Source organism: Equus caballus, chromosome 7 (genome assembly GCF_041296265.1).
Source record: "Equus caballus isolate H_3958 breed thoroughbred chromosome 7, TB-T2T, whole genome shotgun sequence".
In the NCBI taxonomy this organism is placed as follows: Eukaryota; Metazoa; Chordata; class Mammalia; order Perissodactyla; family Equidae; genus Equus; species Equus caballus.
In genome coordinates, this window is record NC_091690.1 from 77751815 (window position 1) to 77773585 (window position 21771).

The 21771-nt window shown below is 40.4% G+C and overlaps 1 long non-coding RNA gene and 1 pseudogene across 1 annotated transcript; both read right to left on the reverse strand.

The window, feature by feature from the left end:
• Positions 1-5493: 5493 nt before the first annotated feature.
• LOC100069903 (TBC1 domain family member 12 pseudogene) lies at positions 5494-14285 on the reverse strand (annotated as a pseudogene).
• A 1592-nt stretch (positions 14286-15877) lies between these two features.
• Positions 15878-20543, reverse strand: LOC138925192 (uncharacterized). The gene is made up of 3 exons (XR_011441082.1): positions 19036-20543; positions 17670-17715; positions 15878-16368 (listed from the first exon to the last, which is right to left on the reverse strand). It is a non-coding gene; the product is annotated as an uncharacterized lncRNA (long non-coding RNA).
• Between the last annotated feature and the right edge of the window lie 1228 nt (positions 20544-21771).

The window sequence follows — 21771 nt, forward strand, 5'->3', positions numbered from 1 at the left end:
GATCTTTCAAAGCTCCCTCTCACAAGCCTTGAGGTGAGCAGGAGCTCAGCCTCCGCAAGGGGGAGGAGGTGGGCGGGAAAACGCTGCAGTGCCTCCAGCTCTTGTTTCCAAAGTCTCTCTTTTCAAGTTCTTCAACCTCCAACCTTGAGGGGTTGAGGGGTGGGTGTCAATCTGAGGTTCATAAAACTGTCTCCAACTAGCTCCTTTGCCCGTCCTTGCACTAGTCTTGCAACCCACTTTGAAGTAAGAGGATTTGCCACCTACTGTTTTTTTCTTTGCTTCTGAGCCTCAGCTGCATCTAAGACAGAGAGCCCGTTTTAACATCAGGTCCCGCTGTAGCTGCACTAACACCCATGAAGTTTAATTTGAAAGCCCTCAGAGGACAAGGAAGCAACTCTTCCTTTTTCAAGCACTGTTTTAGGTGTATGAGTGACAGACTATCTTTTTTTTCTTTCTGTTCTTATTAACAATATATTTGTAATACTTATTACGGTATAGCTTTGTGAGGATTTCTTTTTTCTTTTTTTTTTTTTTTTGGTTTCAACTCGCAGGGAATGAAATTGGGAAATGAGATTGGAGAATTCACCACGGCTCTCAAATCAAAAAGAATTTTTACATAGGAGTTTCAGAGAAGTTGGAAACACCTGTTATTTTTCTTGCTGAAAGCAGTTCAAGGCAAATGCTTTCAGATTTATGTTTTCTTTTTACGTTGGAAACTGAAGTCAGAGAGACTTAAACAACTTTAAGTTAAAAATTTTTTTGTTTTGTTTTTCGCTTTTCACATCAGGGTTCAGAAACAGGGGGAAAAGGTTGAAACATGGGAGGAAGGTTGATTTTTCTTTTCCATTGCGTGTGGCCAGGCTGCTGATCTCGTGGGTACTGGCTGAGAGTGCCTGGCCAGACTGGATGAAAGCTGTGGGGCTGATGGGGCTGGGGAAGCGTTGTTAACGTAGTCCCAGAGTAATGAGGCCAGGCCTGGGAGTGACTGAATTATAGGGAGGTCTGGTAGGACCATATCTTGCTTGCATAAGGAGTGGCATCAGCATTTCAACCTTAATGGTAACCTCATGTAGGGAAAAATTTGAGCTTCAATAACATTATGCGTTATCTATAGTACGCCTTTCCCATTATCTGATTCTGATTCTATTGGAGCTATTTTACAACTCAGAGTTAATGCCAAACACCAGCCCTCCCCCCCCAAAAAAATAATTTGACTCCATTTGCAAATGCATTTTTCAATATTCCTAATCTATAAATGTGTCTGTTCTTTGGATTCTCCTTTGGACTGGTTATAACACCTCGTCAGTTTCCTCATTAGTGAGTTAAACAAAATCTTTAATATATATATATTTTGAGCCCAAATCAATTAAGAGAATAGCTCTTTGATACCAGGACTGATGAGATTTGGAGTTTCTGTATTTACTCTTGATTCATGACTGAAATTACAGAATTGAAGCTCTCTTCATCTATCTCTGAATGTCTATGTGTCTGTAGTTTAGAAAGGCCTTATCTCTCATTGTGTGAGTGTGTAATATTTTCCTACCTCCAGAGGGCGTTTAATAAATTTGATTACAAAGTCTCATGTTAAAGGAGTTCTTTTCTGATTGGCTGATAGAGATAAATTAGTGCTTATATAAATTGCGTATTCTTAAAATTCCCAGAAGGTAGTGAAATTAAGTTTCTAATATTTTTAATGTGCTACATTAAAAAATATTCTTACAGAAACCAATTCAATAACATTTTAAGTAGACCTTTGGAAAGTGAGACTAGTTTAATATTTGGGATTTAATAAAAACAGCTGTAGGGGCCAGGCATAGTGGTTGAGTTCATGCACTCTGCTTTGGCTGCCTCAGGATCACAGGTTCGGATCCCAGGCACAGGCCTAGCATGGCTCGTCAAGCCACGCTGTAGCAGCATCCCACATACAACACAGAGGAAGAGTGACATGAATGTTAGCTCATCAACAATCTTCCTCAAGCAAAAAGAGGAAGATTGGCAACAGATGTTAGCTCGCCGGGACAATCTTCCTCACCAAAAACAAAAACAAAAAAAACCTGTATTTTCTCTGATTTATTAGCGTTAAGTATAATTCCTAACAATATTCTCCTTGGATACGTTTTTTCTAAACTTACGCATGTTTACTGATGAAATAAGTTAACATTACTCATAATGTTTAAGATTATGAAAAACGCAAATTTGTGGTTAATTGAATGATTATTCAGAAAAACTTTTTACCTTTTTTATTTCAACAGCAATTTTGTTTTGTAGTATGTCAGCTTGAAAGTAATTTCCAAGAGCTTTAGGTAACTTAAAACCTTGGACTGATATTAAAGTTGAGTTAATTAATGGATAATCTTTGGATGACACGATCATTCTTAAAACAGAATACTGAACGTTGATCACTAAGCATAATTTTAAGTTCATATGCTTTTGCTTTGTATATTTACATGCTACAAAAAAGCTATATCTTTGGGTGTCTTAATGAATGTGTTCATTTTTGCCACTTTGGTAAGTTGTACTATAAATGTGTGTGGCTATGGAAAGTTATGTTTTATGTATTTGAGCCCTGCTGGTCTGTTAAAAAGCTGATATGAGACATAGAGTTCACAGTTATCCATTTCCTCACTGCCCCTCAACCTCCACCCCACTCCAGTTTTCTCTGTGAAATAGAATTTACTTTGGTTAAAACTTAATTTATGTTAAGTTGAAACTGTATTAATGAGCAGTAGAGAAATACAACTTGTGTACATGCTTGTGTTTTTCAAGAAAAAAGAGTAGTTTTGTCCTAAAGCAATGCTGCTCAAGGTTTTGTGTATTTTCTTTGTTTTGTCTCCAAAGCCCCCTTTGCACTCTTCAAATATCTTGAGGACCTTATAGAGTATTTGTGTGTGTGTGTGTGTGTGTGTGTGTGCGTGTGTGTGCGCGCGCGCGCACGCGCTGGCGGCGGGGGGGGGGGGGGGGGGTGGGTTGTTTAACTATCAACATTTACCATATTGGAAATTGAATTGAGAAATGTTTCTAATTCTTATTTATTGAATACTTTGAAGATAGCAACAATGAGTGCATTGCATACTCATAACGTCTTGACAATATTATGAAATTAGTTCTGACATTGCAGATGCCCTGAGATGGGTCCTAAAATAATTTGGCAGTTTGTTCCAGAATATAAAAGACCACAAGGAAGGACAAAACTTGAAAGTAATTTACCATTTGAACCATTTTGAAGTGTGCAGTTCAGTAGCATTAAGTATGTTCACATTATTATGCAACCATCACCACCATCCATCCCCAGAAATTTTTTATCTTCCCAAACTGAACCTTAACTCCCCATTCGCCCCTCCCCCCAACCCTGGACAACCACCATTCTATCTCCTGTCTGTAAATAAAATTTTATTTGCATTGGTTTATGATACCTAAGTCTGGAAAGCTACGAGATGTTAAAATGTTAGCAAAGTTTGTTCAATTTTGATGGTCTTGTTCCTTGGTTTATTGTTTACTGCCTTCATCTACAAGATGGAAAGTTCTTTATTTGTGTGTAATCTGCCTAGATAGCAAAAGATTCTGTCTGATCAGACTAATTTTCTATGCTTTATGTTAAATTTATTAAGTTCTTAGTTTTAAAAAGCAAGCAAACATTCCTCACTTAGGAAATAACTAAGGTTCTTTACAATTGTGTTACATTCTCTGCTTATTTTTAGATGTTTTATTGTCACTTTCCAATGGAGCCAAGAGTTGTTTTTTAGGCACCCATGATGCTATCTTAAGGGTTCAAATCTCCTGACAACTTTTGATTTTTGCCTCCCTAAAACTATCTTTTAGATTACCCGACGTTCCTCCAAAGAACTGAAAGATTTCGGTTTTTTTACCTTATAAAAGAGGGGTGTTAGAAATAATCAGGTTTTATTTGTTATGTTGCTATTGAGTTTCATGAAATGAGTTGTCAAACCAGAAAAGGTGCTCAGCCTTCCCTAGGCTAAATCTGTATAGGTAAAATGTTATTAATGTAAATATTTAAGAACTTGAGTGCTTCATGGGAAGCCCCGGGAGATTTGTCAGTGTTTCTATTGATCAGCATCCTGATGCTGCTTTGCCTGATGTGGGGCAACAACAATATAGTGTTCCAGTCATAGTTTTAGTTGTTACTGAAAATGTTTCCTCAGCTAGAATCATCTTTAATGTGAATCTAGCAACTTCTAGGCCAGAGGTTTTCATTTGGGGGTAAACATCAGACTTATCTGTAGAGTTTTATTAAAATACAGATGTTTAGGCCCTACTCCGAATCTCTTTCCTTGATATTCTTGATACATTCTTTGTATACTCTTAGCATGTTACATATATATTATGACTTGAATTTTGCATATCTCAAGAATTATTCCTCTGTAACATGTATTTTCATCCATTTTTATAAATCTGATGTAATAGTCAATATCATCTTTGAAAATAACTTTAATCATTATATGTATAGACATTTTGTCTGAAGCTTTGTTTATTTATTTTCTTGGATTAGCTTTGTTTTGCATGACACAGAAAAAAACAAATTTCCTTGTCCATTGTTTCCTTATTGCTATGAACTCTCTTCAGTAATTACGAAGTTGTTTGAATTCTCTGGCGTCTACATAAAGCTTTGGTACCACTTGGCTGCACCACTGAAGGCTCTGCAATCAGCTTCGGGGCAAAGTTCGCGCATTCACCCAGAAGCTTGGTCTCAGAGCCCATGGAAAAGGACTGTACCGGGTACTTCAGACTATTGACGCTTCAAAGAATAGATCTTGGGTACAGGCTTCTGATGTCATCACATAAACAACTTTAAGACCATACCAGTGGGCTGAGTCAGGATTTCCAGAACTGTTTTTAGTCAAAAAGCAGATGGGTTTGTGACACTGCTAACCCAAGATCCAGCAGAGCAAGAATTGATTACGTAGGACCGGATGAACCAAGGAGAGATGATTGTAGCTATTTGTTTGGAATATTGTTGATGTTGTTTTAATGTTCTGTTTTCTGGATATGTAAGGAAGCCCCTTCTCTTTCTTATTAAGTTATCTATGACCCATAACAATTTAGTAGATTCTGATTTTGTAAACTGAAATGGAACATTTTTGTATATTATCTTATTCTCCCTGCCTCACCACAACTCCAAATTCAGAAATTTTTATTAAGTATTCTTAGTTTTAAATGGCTATGTAGTTATTTGCATAGGTTCAGTAAGAATCTACCCTCCCTTTTACTAGATATAATTGGAAAAATTGGTTATGCAACCAAGGCATTGTCTGGAATGTCTTATTTGAGAGTGATACTTATTTAATTGGGTATGACCAGCCACTGCTTTTTTTTCTCCAAAACTATGTTAAAATCTCATTGCATTCAACTGTTCACCCCAAATTATGGAGTATGAACTAGCCATTTTCACTTTTTCCTCTGTAAAATGGCTCTCCCTACAAAATACTTTTTATTTTTAATAATACTGGCAATAAGCTACTCATTTCCTTTACTTCAGACACAAAATTCAAGATAAGCTGTTTTCCATCTCTTAATTCATTTGGATTTCTCCAACTTTCCTCCATGCTGATTACATAGGAAACAAAACTGATATTAAAAACATTCATTTATATTTCAATTACTTTGTTAATTATGATTAGCTGTTCAAAGTGGTACTATTATTCTCGTCTCCTTCTTTAATAGCCTTCATTATAGACACAAAGACCTAAGTCCATTTATTGGTTCTCTTCTGCATCTGAGTGGCTACAATAAGTTAAACAGCTTTTCTGGCATGATATCCTCTGCCAATTTACTGAGAAGCTGTGCTATGTGAACAAAGCCTATCTGTAGGAAAATTTCTTCATATCATTGAAGGATTCCTAGCCCAGTTCGAAATAAAAATTCGTCCTCATCTCTGCAGAATACATCCCAGACTGGACAGGCCAGATCAAGCAGAATAGTGATTTATGATTCTGTGTGAAGATCCAGCCTATCAAGTATACATCTGGTGTAAGATCATAAGACTTGATGTGAAGAAACAGTTTGAAGAGAGTGTCTTCAAAGAATACTTCAAATATTCCAAAATGTTTCAACATCTTGCTGCAATCCACACAGAAAAAAGTCAACTGGCATGGCTTATTCATGAGATTTCCAAATGCCATGAAGAAGCATCTGCCTCTTCCAAATTGAGAGCACTGACACAATGAAGGACATCCATGGGACGTAACCAACATCAGGTCTGTAACATGAATATGCTCCTAAGATACTGTGTAAAGCATCATGATATTGGCCATCCTTCTGAAATATGTAGAAAGAGGGAAAGGCATAGGATATGTCCAGCTTACTTCCAGACCAGCATCTGGATCATCAACAGATACACATTCTGTGTCATACAGAATATGTTCAGAGACAAGTTGTTTCACCAAAGCTTTTCCAACATTCCTTTCCTCTGGGGAGGAATGTTTCATAGAGTTCAGGAGTGATATTTACTTCACTTCCTACAGCTAGACTCCAGACTTTACCATGAACACTAGGGGGCAATCCCCGCGCCTGAATTCTCCAACCTTTCTCCTACTGTGCATTACTTCCCAATTGGGCAGTATTTCACTGGTCCAAATTACCACTGCATCTGCAATATTGCCTTCTTACTTAAATTTTTTTTTTAGTGCACTGCTTTAATTTTTCAATTTTGAGACTCAGCTTAAAGGTCTGATGTTCTTGTCAGCGAGGTAAAGCTACTTCCACAGATTTGACAGGAAGATTTCCCTGGCGTAGGCAAAGTTTTCCTAAACAGGACGCAAAAGCAATCAGCAATCATTTGATGGCCCATACTCAAGAATCAGAACGGTGGTAGGAAGTGGCTCAAATTCAAAATTCTTATGTCTTGAAGACTGAAACAGTGGTTCATGGGTCCTCTCTGTTCATGCATCATATTTCTACTGAATGGCTTTTGGAAGTTTTCTGAAGATTCTCTCTGGGACGGACTTTACCAAATAATTTCCAGCCGGGAACACTATGAACAACTGATCTGAGCTCCTTTTGTCCTCTTTTGGAAAAGGTTTTAGACAATCAGGGGCAGATGGAGGGGCGCTCTGGAAGGACGGGAAGGGGATTGCATCCAATGAGTCCCGGCTGCTCCAAGTCCATGGTCTTTGGTGTCTGCAGCCACCAAGCAGCTGCTTTGCAGAGGACAGGCTGCTCATGCCAGCAGTGACCTCATTGCCAGGTCCCTCCAGCTGAATATAATGGCGGTGGCGAAGGAGGAGGTTCCCTGCAGACCTGGGGAAGGTGTTGCTGGCGGCTGACCGCTTTTAGGGAATGAAGGTTGACTTTATGGAGACAGTGTTGACAAAGCCCTCCAGGTACGTGGCTTACTGGGTCCAGTCTTAGAGCTGGTAAGGAAAGTTACTTCCACTGCAGACCAGAGGCCTAGAGATGCTTTGAGGACTTTGAGAAGAGAGGAAGTTACCCAAAATGTAGAGGTACTGCAGATGAAATCTGGTGGATAGAGTTTCTTGGACTTGGCTTCCTAGCCGCAAGACAGCAAGTAATAGAGGCTTTTAGAAGTCCAACCTGAGATTCTTTCGGAAACTTCCAGCAGAGTAACCTTAAAGAAGTCCTATATGGTAAATTAACATTCTTGCTGTACCTATGCAAATAATCAGGCCAAATCTAATGAGACCAGACTCATTTTGTGATTAAGAATCTTTGAGTCTTTTTGGTCAAAAGTGGGGAAAAGGTAGGGAAAAATTTATGCTTAAATAGAAGATTACGTGTTGTCATTCTAAGCGTGCCTGATTGTCTGATTCTGGTTCTGTAAATTGTAGATGACTGACAGCAGTGCTAAATCAATCTTGTCCATAGACATGGAACCAAATTCTGCTCAGGGGAGAAACAACCAGAAAACCAGTTTTGGCTCTATTTGCCATTCATTTCAATATTCCTGACCTAGAACTGTGTCTGTTCTTGGGAATTTCCTTTGACCTGGTATAACACTTCACTAGTTTCCTCATGAATGAGTTAAAGTAAAATCTTCAACAAGTGTTTATTCTTATATCTGTTTGAGAGTCATGATTTTACCTACTTTTGAATATTATCTTTTAACATCTACTTGGAACTAAACCAACATTTAGTGGCTGATTTAAACAGGGACAGTCTTGTGCAGACCATGATGAGTTGATCACCCCGTTTCACTGGGCCCCAAGCGCCTGTTAAAGACTGTTCCTTCTTCTCTACACAAGCAGCAGCTGAACATCAGCTGGCTATGCACTCTAGAAAGCAGGACAAGGCTAAACAGCCCCAGGGTGGGGGGTACACTTAGACTTTCCACAGTCCAAGATAGTATTGCTTAAAATCACCAACGTTGTCAATCGATTTTCAGTACCCGACACAGTAGCGCTTGGTCTTGCTCACAAGAGGATACAGACTTGTGAAGACATAATGGTAGTGCACCCTCTCCCCGGACTGTGAAACAAAGTGTAGGTTCATGACATGTTTATGACCACCCTCCAACAAAAGAGCTTCCCAGGGGTTCCAGAGGCAATGGTGTGAATGGCATACCCAAAAGAAAAAGACCTGAATAACAAGATATCCCTTCTTGGTCATTTTCGTTCTTTTTTGTAACTGTGCCATCCAAATGAACAATATTCTGGAAACTCGAGGCTGCCTACTTGGTGAGATCTGACCAAAGTTACATTGTATTGTTTCCCTAAGATGATTTGTTTCACAGGGTTGTGATCTCTCACAGCCATAGGGGGGTGGTGGAGAACAACTGCTGAGCTCTATGGCAACCCTGGTTCCGTCGATCATGACAAAGCCATGCAGGAAGCGGTGCCTGACAAGACCCTCCCTCCTTGGGAGGCGTGGCATGTTAGATAACCCCTCAGCTGTGGGCCAATGAGTACAATCTTTGCATGAAGAGGAACAACAATAAGGGAGGTGATAGAGGCAGCTGTCTTTTTGATGAAAATTAAAGCTTACGTAGAGCCATAAGGATGGACAGCAGCATAGCATACTGAAAGGGGTCAATGTCTTATATTTATTCTCAACTGTTCAGGGCCATCTTGTTGAGAGTTGGCTCAGAACCCACATAACACTGACTCGGAGCCATGGTAAAAGATGTGAACCATACCCCCTTATTCACCAGAAAGACCTTGGCTTCTGGCAGCTTCAGGGAAGATTAAAGAATCCGTAAAGTGGCTGTTTAAGGTTTTGTCCTATATGCCCAGCTTCCCACCCTAGGTCACATGTTAGCTACTCCTTACCCGCCAACCCTGGACAATTAAAGTCCACAGGATGTGTTTGGGTTCATTACCTGACCAGAAAAGTATTTTATTTGTCTTCTGTTCACCCCCATTCTTTCTAGCCATCCCTGTTAACTTTGAGAACACATCTGCAACCAGCTTCGAATTACTCTGACATGTTTTTGTTGAGTTTTTTTTTTTGAGGAAGATTAGCCCTGAGCCAACTACTGCCAATCCTCCTCTTTTTGCTGCAGAAGACTGGCCCTGAGCTAACATCCGTGCCCATCTTCCTCTACTTTATATGTGGGACACCTACCACAGCATGGCTTGCCAAGTGGTGCCATGTCTGCACCCAGGATTCAAACTGGCAAACTCCGGCTGCCTAAGAGGAACATGTGCACTTAACCACTGCGCCACCCAGCCAGCCCCATCCTGACATGTTTTAAATGTGCTGTGGATAAGTTCCTACACCCAGCTCTACTGCTATCCCCACCACAAGAACAATGACCCCTCTCCAACTTGCCAGAGCTGAATGTAATATTCAGGACTCATTTACTTCAGGGTTTTATTCAGGAATCTCTGGATACCCCTCTTGGCCATCTTCTGGAATATTAAACAGAAACAAAATTAGTGGAAATATTCAGTAGCCCAGGATGATCCATAAGCCTTTTCCAGTGCTCGATAATTTCCAGAAATATATCTACCCCTAGACATCATTCTTTGGGGCCCCAGGTACCCCCGAGCTTCCTCTAACCATTTCAGTACTTCACTGTCTCAGAATCCCTCTCTGTTCCCTCCAGTGGATCCTGGCTGAGCTGGACAATCTAGCAAACTGTGCACAATGGACTGTGACTTGACTGCCATGACAGGCCGCACAGGTGGCCTTGACACAAGACGATGGTTGTGAGAGGCATGACTCTCAAGGGGCCATCAGGCTCTGTCTTAAAATCCTCCTTGTTCCTTACTGACAAACCCAGTTAGTAGACACTGGCCTTAACGCCCTTTTCTACATCAGAGGCCCCGTTTAACTTCCTGCTGTGATGATGACATGTATCTTCTCTGGATCCACACGATGTCTCTTTCCATTGTCTGTGTAATCTCACCTAAATCACAATTAGCAATAATACTTAAAAATAATCTTTTAGGGGCCCGCCCCGTGGCCAAGTGGTTAAGTTGGCGTGCTGCGCTTCAGAGGCCCAGAGTTTTACCGGGTCAGATCCTGGGGGCGGACACGGCACCACTCATCAGGCCACACTGAGGCTGTGTTCCACAGTTCACAGCTAGAAGGACCCACAACTAAAATATACAACTATGTACTGCAGGGATTTGAGGAGAAAAAGCAATTAAAAAAAGAAAAGATTGGCAATAGTTGTTAGCTCAGGTGCCAATCTTTAAAACAAAAAATAAATAAAATAAAAAATAATTTTTAAAATACCTCTGAAAAATGCACAAACATATGTGCACAAAAGGACTCTTTCCCTTATGTATCTTGCCCTAAAAATCACTTCTTTCAAATAATCTTACATATTTTTGTTCGCTTTTCTTTTGCTTTGCTGGTAGCTCTGGTATTGTTTGTTCATTGGTGTCTTTTTGTTGGCATATCCCAGAACCCTCTCACATTATAACAAAGGCATAGATAGAAGCCCTAGTAATGGGTACGAGTATTTCTGAAAAGAAAAAGAACAAAATATCCCCCAATCCCTATGAGATTATTTCTATGCATACCTGAGTTTGTTTGGGATTTTTTGGGTTTTTTTTGCAATATCATTGGTGGGACAAAAGAGTTCCCCGAAATTAACTTTGCATCTTTTTCCATCATACACCATAGGCAGAGGTGTAGATTATAGAGTCTTCACAACTGAAATAGCTGGTTTTGTATTGCTGGATGCCAGATTGAGTAAAGGTTCATTTTGACCACCAGTAAAAACTGCTCAACTAATGTTTCAACACAGTCTCTTGTATTGAGTGCTGTGGAGAAAGAGACATAAGGTAAGTTTATTACCAGCTAAGAAAAAAAATAAATCCAACTCTTTCTCTATCAAACAACTTATCTGAATTAAAACTTGTCTCATTCTAGTGTTTTTATGAATCCTAGGCAATGTCTTCTCTCTGACTCAAGAATAAGTAAAACTTAGAGCTCCTCCATCATATGCCAGAAGAATATTTTTCACCCAATTCTTTTTTCTTTTTTTTTTTTTTTTGTTTTTGCTGAGGAAGATTAGCCCTGAGCTAACATCTGTTGGAAATCTTCCTCTTTTTTTCCTTGAGGAAGATTAGCCCTCAGCTAACATCTGTGCCAATCTCCCTCCACTTTATATGTGGGGCACTGCCACAGCATTGCCGATGAGTGGTATAGATCTACGCCTGGGATCCAACCCAGCAAACTCAGACTGTGGAACTGGAGCATGCTGAATCCAACCACTACACCTGGGGGCTGGCCTGAGACCCAGTTCTTAATTGTAGATATCTGAGTAAGGAACAGTCTAGGTAAGGCTCACACCAGGGGTCAATCAATTGTGAGGTTTAGCCAACTCTGCACCACTGACATTTTGGAGAAGCTAAGTCTTTGTTGAGGGAGCTGTCCTATGCTCTGGGAGATGTTTAGCAGCATCCTTGAACTATACCTACTAGATGCCAGTAGTGACACTCAGAATTATCTCCAGACATTGCCAAATGTCCCCTGGGGGGCAAAATTACTTCTGCTTGAGAACCACTGGTCTAGATTAAAGACTATGATTGAGCTAGCTTAGATAGGATGCTTAGTCCTTGCCAGTCAGCTGTGACCAAGGGACAGGGGTCAGTAAATTAGAACATAACTCTGCTGGATCTATGTGGCTGCTCCTTTAAGGGTCACTGAAAAATCCATCCACTAAGCATCCACCACATTGCAGAGATTTCCTCTAGGGTTTGGCTTTTGTAGCTTCGCTCTTTGTTGATGGTATTAAGCTCTTTGTTATTATATTTTTTACTTTTGTCTGCAGGTATTGAGATTTCTTGTCTTGTTTTGGAAGGTTTTCTTCTGTTTTCAGGTATTTCTATTCTCCTTACAATTTTAGTTTTCTGCCATCTTCAAATAAGCCTTGGGGCCGGCCTGGTGGCACAGCTGTTAAGTTCGCACGTTCCGCTTCTTGGCAGCCCTGGGTTCGCTGGTTTGGATCCCGGGTGCGGACATGGCACAGTGTGGCACGCCATGCTGTGGTAGGCAGTAGTTAGCTCAGGGCTAATCTTCCTCAAAAAAAATAAGAAGAATAAGCCTGAAGTTGGTTTTTGTTTAATCTAGATCAGAACTCCATTTCTCCTATTCAAGTCCCTCTCATTAGTATAAACTGAAAACTAGTAGGGAAAAATGTGAATCTTACTGTGTCTGTCCTCCAGGGAGGAAAAAAAAGAGGGAATGGTCATAATTTAATATCCTATGCTCATTTGCTTGTATACCCTGGAAATCTGGGGCTGTATTAGTGTCTAATAGCAAAGGCTTAGAGGACCACCCCCCACCGCCACCCCGCTATCATAAGGTTTAGTATATGTAACAGTCTGGCTGGGTAATATGCTTGAAAGTCAAAGAACCATGAGTCTGTTTGAGATATTCTGTTAAGTCTCCCAACCCACTGACCTGGGGAAAAGACTAAGATCTCAACCCCTCACTTGAGGGAAAGATTGCACTGAGTTTTTGGTAGGACAGAAGAGAAATCCCGTAACACAGGACCTTCCTTTTGAAAGAAGAATGCTTGAAATTCCTGGGTTTCCAGGGGCATGGTGAGAGCAAGGGCAGGGTGGGGGGGTGGTCCCACTCTACAGCAGAATATTGGGGCACTGGCAAAGGTAGAGGGGAAGAGAGCTTGAGGAGAAGAGATTCCTAGTGGCAGAGCAAAGAGCTTCCAGAAAAGTAAGCAGAGCATCTCGCATGGTGGTGACAGGATAACAGCAGTCATCCAGAGTTATGTGCAGATAAGAACTTGTGTCTGTCAAAGTGCAGGAGCTGCATCTACTTTGTCTCATAGAAAACACTTCACAGGCATCAATACCCAACATAGATGGAAGCGTAAACACCTACCAGCAAACAGGCAGTTACGAAAAAAGGATGATAACCTTAGTCCATTTTGGATGGACTGCGGATTAATGTATTTCCATCACTGATTGGTGATATGTTGGGGAACAGGTGCTCAGGAGGTACTTTTTATGGTTCAGAGAGGAAGCATCAGTCCCATTTCTCTTACCTAAGACATGCTTTTGGAAGGAGCTAATTGGCACTGGGGTAAGAGGAGAGGGAAGCTAAGTTAATAATTACATAAGAGAACCCACCATTACGTGAAACAAGCATTTTTATAACTTCTAAGTATACACGTAGCATTGTGAAGGACCGAAAGATAAATTCAACATATCCCTGCCCTCAAGAAGTTTACAGTGTAGTGGGGAACGGAACAACTACATTATACATTATGTAATTACACTGTTATACAGAATATAACAAATATCATACAAAAATGCTACTTTGGCTAAGAGGAAGAGAAAGTCACAAGTGTTTGAGAAAATCAAGAGTAGCATTTGGACCAACTGGGTAAATCAAATAGATTTGAGTAGGGACATTTAAGAGATGATTTCAGGAGCCCATATGAGAGGCAATGAGATTCTAAACCAGGATAGTGGCAATGAAACAGAAATGAGGGACTAGATTTGTGAAAAGTTGCGTATCTAGCTTCTCTTCAAGATTTGTTGACTAACCGTATATGGGAGATGATTGGGAAGAAGGAGACAAAGTGTTTGAGCATTGAGAATTGGGACAATGAAGGTAGGGTTAACAGAAGTAAGAGGGGCAAAAAGGAAATGAGGTGGAAGATGGCAAACTTACTTTTTGAGATGCTGCTTTATAAATACAGTATACTGAGTATACAAGAGGTTGTTGATTATACAGGGTGTGGCTTATTTTTCCCCCGGTGAAGACTCCTGTCTTTTGATTCTGTCTGTTCACATTTACAACCCTGGTTTGTGGAGACTGTGCAGCATAAGTATTTATGCCCTGAAAGGCAGTGCTCAGGATCCATGCCATCACCACCCACCTCCCGCCATCACCTCTTTATTTAGCCTTAGCCTATGAGTAACTCAGATGCCTGCAGTTTAATTTTCCTCTCTGTGCTGATGTGATTGAGATGAGCCTGCTCAGCTGGGATGTAGGAGTACTCTATTATTAATGCTTTGTCAAGGGACGAATGACTGCCTACACAGACTTGGGTTTTAACCAAAGATTATCTATCTTCCGCAGTTTTTTAGCTTCTCAGCACAATCTGAAAGTACCTGACTTGGATGCTGCAAAAATAAATATACTGTCTCAAGACACCATTCTCGATAAATCAACTGAGGCACTCTTACTAAATTGAGTCTCTTCAACTTTTCTCTGAATTCTCCACATGTCAGCGTAGAACTGCCTCAACCTTCCTACCTCTACTTCACACACATAAATTTCATTCTCATTTCCGACAGCTTCTATTTCCTTGGACCTATATTTTGTTGTGGTTTAATATTTTTTATATTTACTCTCTCTTGTTTATAAAAGTTATACATACTCATTGCAAAAATAACTTGATTTGGAAACTAAGAAAAAAGTCTAAAGAAGAAAATATGTGACCTGTCCTTTCATTACTGTTAACACTTTGGTCTCATCTTTTCCATCTTATACATATTTTAATTTTAAACCATACCTGGGATTCTACTGTGTAAATGATTTTGTTTCCCAATATTTTAACCACTATATTTTGAGAATTTTTTCATATCATTAAAATTATTTTAAATCATTTTTGGTAACTACATGAAATTTCATTATTGTAGATGTTGTATTTTTCTTTGTGGTATCGTCTCCTATGCTGATTGCTTCACTCTTTACAATAAAATCTTCCTGAGCTATGCATATTTGTATAGCCACAAGAGAAAAAGGAAAAAATAAAAGGCAAAATTTATATAAAGAAAAAATTACAAAATTCTTAATTCAAGATTTCTGTTTATACTTCTGCTGTGAGAGAGATACATAGTTTGGTTAAGAAATATACAGTTTTGTTTTGAAAATGATTATGTGAGGTATTTATACATGTTTAAAAGAAATAAATAGAGAATTATCTTACAGTCTAAGGGCTTCTGAGTTAGGCAGAATTTTCCCTTTTTTATTAACAAAATTAATACATATTCATAAGTGCAAATAACTGGAGAAGTATATAAATAAAATATAGGGGCCGGCCCGGTGGCACAGCGGTTAAGTTCCCATGTTCCACAACTTGGCGGCCCGGGGTTCACCGGTTTGGATCCCGGGTGCAGACATGGCACTGCTTGGCACGCCATGCTATGGTAGGCGTCCCACGTATAAAGCAGAAGAAGATGGGCACGATGTTAGCTCAGGGACAGGCTTCCTCAGCAAAAAAGAGGAGGATTGCAGTAGTTAGCTCAGGGCTAATCTTCCTCAAAAAAAAATAAATAAATAATGTAAAATAAAATAAAATAAAATATATAAGTGGATATTTCCCCATCCCACTATCAAAAAGCAAATAGCTTTCTACAGCATATATATTATACACTTTATATTCATATACATTTTTAATGGAATTGCACAATTCATATGGTTCTACATTTGCTAAGTTAACATTAGTGACATCACATATTTCTACTTTTTTTTTGTCTTATTACTATTCTCTATTAACTTCATGGGAATGATGTATGAGAAACCAGGTGCCCTGGCTTCATGTTCCCCAGTGTTCTCATGGATGAAGTTAGATTTTCCTTTAATCTTCAGAGAGATTTGTGTTATGTTCAGATGATTCTAACACCCTGTTTGGATCTATATTCTATAAAATCAGTTTTAAGTTTCCTAAATGGTAGGGAAGGAAGGAAATGATACACATTTATTGCCCTATGCCCCATATTTACTCTACCTGTGTATTTTTCTTATCATCTTATCACTGTGGAAAAAATCTTAAAGTAGGAAAGAGCAACATGGATGCAAACTTTGCCCATCTTTGATGAAACTAGGAAACATCTGAAAGCCCAAACCACGAACAGGAAGTGCTGCCCATAGCAGCGAGGACGACAGCAAGGATGATCAGACTGCAAATCTCGAAGACACATGCACAGAGCTGGCAGAACACACTTCTAGGTGAACGGGCACAGCCTGAAGGGCAGAAGCAAAAAAATTATTTGGTGACAATGAGAATAGAGTCCATGGGCTGCTGGCAGGAGCTTCCTTAAAACTAGTGTGATTCTTCTAGGAGGACCTCCTCCAAATAGAGTCCAGAAGTAACCACCTCTTTCAATGATAAGCAACAGTTTAAAAAATTGTACAGAACTTAAAGTTATCCTAAGAAAAAAAAGAGGAAAGGAACTAGAAAAATAAATGGCAGATGAAAAATATTCATGGAAAAAGAAATGCTGCTACAAAGAAGATGAATATTGTGACCTAATCCTTCACCATGAATTTTAAAGACTTAGTAGTTGAATAGAGCATAGAGAAAGAAAACGTGAGGACCGATGTGCTGTGGTTTGTTGGGTCCTTCATTAGTTTATAGGCTATCCATTACAAATATTTAAAGGTTTAGGGGTCCTTAAATTGGGGATTATCTAACAGTCAAGTGCAATGTATAATTAGGCCTGATTTTCTTCAACGAAAGAATTGAAATAGTGATCCCTACCTCATAAGAGCTGACATGAGAATCCAATGTAAAAGCTTAGGACAGCACTTGGCATAGAGAGGGTCCTAATAAATGTAAGCTATTTGTGACCCATTTTGGAGAGTGCAATCTCGGGGAAGCAAGAGAGAGGGGAAAGACAGCACTGAGCCAAAAAAAAAGAGGATGGAAGAAAGCGAGGCAAAGAAGGAAAACAAACATAAGATGGTGCAATAAGAGAGCTGGCTAAGCTTCTTAAGAAAACATTGATTGATGGGCCATATGGAACCACTTCATCTCGAAACAGTCCCTTTGGGCAGCTGCTTGGTTAGACCTGAGTGCTAGAGCTGCTACAAGTCCCTCCTACAGTGGCTGGCACGATGGTGCCATGGAGCTCAAGCCAAAGCCTGGCCCTTGCACCCAGATGGCCAGGGCAGCAGGTAGTGTTAGGAGATGAGACAAATGTACCAACTCTCAGGGCTTTGCCTCCTGAGCCAGGAAACAGAGCAAGTGGCCAAGGGCCTGAGGACAGGGTGGGTAGGGCTAAGTGGATCAGGGAAGGACATAAAGTGGGCCCAGTGCATTTTTAATAAAATATATTTGTGGCTAATTCTAAGTAATAGCCAGAGAACAAAGAAATAATATATCAGACCAAAGAGAAAATTGGAATCAAATTAAGGGACCAAATATGTGAGGATGAATGTGATAAGGAAAAAATAAAATCATGCAAAGTCCCCAGAGGAAGACGACAAGGGGAGACAGAGGAAGGAGGGCTGCATTACGACGGCCAGGGTCCCTGGGCACTTACCCTCAAGGTCTCCTTCCCCCATAAACAAAATTTATGTTTCACCACTCTGTTGGTATAAACACAAACATATTACTATTATATATTAAAAACATTTCTTTTACCTAAAAGTTCATTTTTTAGTTCTGATTTAAAAAAATTAAAATATTGTCCTGGGCCCAGAAAGGATCATAGGCCCCAGGCACTGTTTCTACTATACCTCAGTCAGCCCGAGAGGAAGCACAGGGCTCCAGAGAACAAACAAGGCTCGGCTGGGAGCCAGCTCCTTCGGGGCAGGTTCTTGCTCATCCTTGTGACCCTAGCACCTCACTGGAATAAATTCCTTCATCCTCCCAATATTCAGTGAATGCCTACTCTGTGCCAGGCACCATGCTAGGTGCTGGGGGTGCAAAGATAAGTAAGAGGCGGCCCTTGCCTTCCATGTCGGTTCCAATGCCAGTGGGGCTATATCTACTAGGAATCTTTCAGCTGCAGGAGAGATAAAGTATATTTTTAAAAAATTGAGATTTTTTGGGGGGGATTAAGCAAAGAGCATATTTATTAGCTCACATAAATGAAAATGTCTGTGGTAAGAACAAGTTTCCTGCCTGACTGAATTTAGAGATCAAGCGATCATAGCAAAACAACAGTGAATGCTAAGCTCTCGTATGCCTGGCACAATTCTGAGCATTTACATTTAACCACTCATTTAACTCACAAAAAAGCCACAAGGCGGGTGGTACGATTAGCTCCATTTTGCCCAGGAGAAAAGGGCGATACACAACTTCTCTCTCTTTCTCCACTCTGCCTTCCAGTGTCTGGGGTTTCTTCTCAAGTCTTCATAGTGGCCCTGAATTTATTAGAGTTATTTATGAGGGAAAAATTCATGGGAGATATTAATAAAGAATCTGCAGGACTTGACTCCTTAGATGTAGGGATTGGTGGGGCGTGGGGTGAAGGGTCAGGTCCTGGTTGTAACACTCTCTAAGGTGAATAACAGAGGACAGTCTTGACTCCTGAGAAGGATGAGTGCTGTTTTGGATGTGTTTGGATTTAGCGCATCAATGGGATACTCAGATGAGTGTATTTTTTTATCATATTTTTTATCTCCTCGGGAGAACTCCTCTGAAATTACTAACCCTCCTGCTGGGTTAGAGGCCCCATTTGTGTGTTCTTATAACAGCTTATATTTCTCTCATCATAGCACTTATTTAAAACTTTATTACAGTTGCCAGTTTAATGTAAGGTCCATAAGGGCAGCATCCCTGTCTGTATAATACACCACCCATCACCATCACGTAGGACAACAAATATCAAATGAATGAATGAGTAAATGAAAAATCTTATTTAATCTTCACAACAGAGCTGGAAAAAGTGAAGTGTCACTCACCAGCAATGAAGCTCTGATGTCTTTGACTGTGAAAGCCATCCTGTTTCCATGCACCTTGACTCCTCCCTATTTAAGACAGATTTGGGTAAACTAAAACTATTCACACAAGAATGGCCAATGTTTGAAGGGACATATCACAAGGAATGGCTGAATAAACCAGCAATGTTTGCCCTGAGGAAGAAACTGTGGTAGAAGTCCCAGATGGGTCAGTCCAGTGTGCCCGGCTGGAGTTAGACTCCGAGGACACACACATCAGAAATAAAAGAATTTTATTGTACAGATGTTGCTAAAGGGAGACCAACTACCACATACTGGGAACCATAGAGACAGGTTTTGATCTCAGTATAAAGAAGAGTTTCCTGTCAGTCAAAGTTGTCCAAAAATAGAGTTGCCTGAGAGGTAGTGAGTTCCTTGTCCCTGGACTTTTTCTCTTCTTTTCTTTTCTTTCTTTCTTTTTTTATTTTTTTTTGGGGGGGAAGATTGGCCCTGAGCTAACATTTGTGGTCCTTTTTTTTTGCTTGAGGAAGATTGTTGCTGGGCTAACATCTATGCCATCTTCCTCCATTTTATGTGGGACGCCGCCACAGTGTGGTTTGACCAGTGGTACTATGTCCGCGCCCAGGATCTGAACCTGTAAACCCTGGACTGCCGAAGCAGAACATGTGAACGCAACCACTACACCACCAGGCGGCCCCTGGACTTTTTCAAGTATAGGCGAGATGGTAGAGGACATTTAAGTGTTGCAAATGCAGGTGGATTCGATGGCTTTTGAATTCCCTCCAATGCTGTTACATGATTCAACTCTCAATAAAGGAAAGTCAAAATGGCCTCCAGTCCTTAACCAGGGGAAGAAATTTCCTACCAGGAATGTAGATTTTCTTACCCATGTAGGAGGAATATTACAGCGGAAAACAGACATACAGCTTGGATAATCCTGCCCATTTTCTTCATCCTGTTTCCACTACTTTATTTTATTACAATTTAGGATCTCATTTTGGCTTCCCATGTAGATTCTGTTGCAGGACGGAAAATGTTCTGACTGGCCAGCTAGATTATTCTAGCTCACTTAGCAGTTAGACTTCTCAGGGAAATTAATACATCCAGCACTCAAGTTAATCAGGGTTTTCTGAGTATGGTTATTGCCAACCAATACGTCTTAGCCTAATCATGCTGGAAAGCATAATAAATTTGTGCTTCTGGTCTGAAGAATTGAGAACCAAACTCTAAATTTTGGTAATCTACCAGTACGCCTCCTCCCTACTTAAAGCAGACACCTCAATGCCACACATGCTGGATGACAAGCTGGTACTCTGTGTATCTCCACTCCCTTTAGTTTATAATAATATGTATTAATAACAAAGAGAACTGTTAAGAAATTAAGTTACTTTTAACTCGATTTTTATTATTTGCTGCTGTAGAAGCATCAGGAAGGAATAAAAAGTAACAACCCCTCCCACCCCCAAGTTAGCTAAACCTGTAGGTTCCTAGGGATCAGGCTCTCAACCTTCATGTGCTTCCCAATGAGCTATCAAGACATTTTATGTGAGAAATGTGCATTTGGGCTCTTAATTTTGTGCATGCGTTCAAAGGGGGAATTTGGGTGGATTTCCAAGAATTTGGAAAAAGAACAAGAATTTATTTTTCCTTGGGGCTAGAGAACCAAGCCTGCTCAGACCAGCCCTCCGTGATGGCAGAACCTTCAAAGGAACGGTTGCTGGGAAGCTGATACAGTGTGCGCACTATGGCCTGGAAGCCTGCAGGAGGAGCCTTGAATTTCTGCAGAGGAAATGGAGCTCCTGCAGAGCCGCCCTCCCTGGAAGGACCCCAAGTTCGGAACGCTAAAGCTGGATAGGCACGCCTGGGGGTTGTTAGATGAGGCATCAACCTGGACACTGGTACCCCAACAGCGCCATCCTGTGGTGATAGGGAGCAATAGCAGCAGAGACATTCAGTCTGAGACGGGGAGATGGGTAAACCTGCCAGTGTGAAGCGTACAATCTAAAGAAAAGAAGCAGCCCTGTAGTGACTGATACTAGACTTCCCACCAATCATGGCAGGTGGGGGCTTGGACTCTTCTAACTGAATCCATGAAAATTGTTTTAAAAAATCACCGTTGAGCTCTAGTTCCATTTTAAATCCCCGTCTTCACCTAAAGTTCTCCTCCCCGCCTCCTCAGTCATTATCTGTGTCCTTTCTGTTTTCTCTTCTTCAGGGCCCATAACCTGCCCTTCTAGTTCATATGTTGGCTTGTTTTTATCTGGCTTCTAATTTTACTTATTTATTGCCTCTCTCCCCTTATGAGAATTTAACTCCACGAAGGCAGGGATCTTGTCTCTCTTGTGTGCCACTGCATCTCCAGCTCTTAAAATAGTGCCTGGCAGACACTCAGAGTTCAGTAAATATTTGTTGAATGAGTGGACGAATGAATTATACACCTGAAATTATTTTCCAGGCACTATGCCAGGCACTTATGTCATATAATCTTCACAAGAGCCCGATAGGGGCAATCGTTATCCCATTTTATAGATGAAGAAACTGGGACCCCAAACAATAAACCACTGAGCTCTGCTGTTCCTCACCATTCCTGTTTCCCTTCCCATTATGTGCCTTTTCTAAGAACACTTCCTTAAACATACCCCATGTTTCCTCCTTCAGGTTAGGTTGTGTCCCTTCCCTTTTTCATCTCGAAATAACCTCTGTATAACCATCCTTACATTTACATCATTCATTACATGT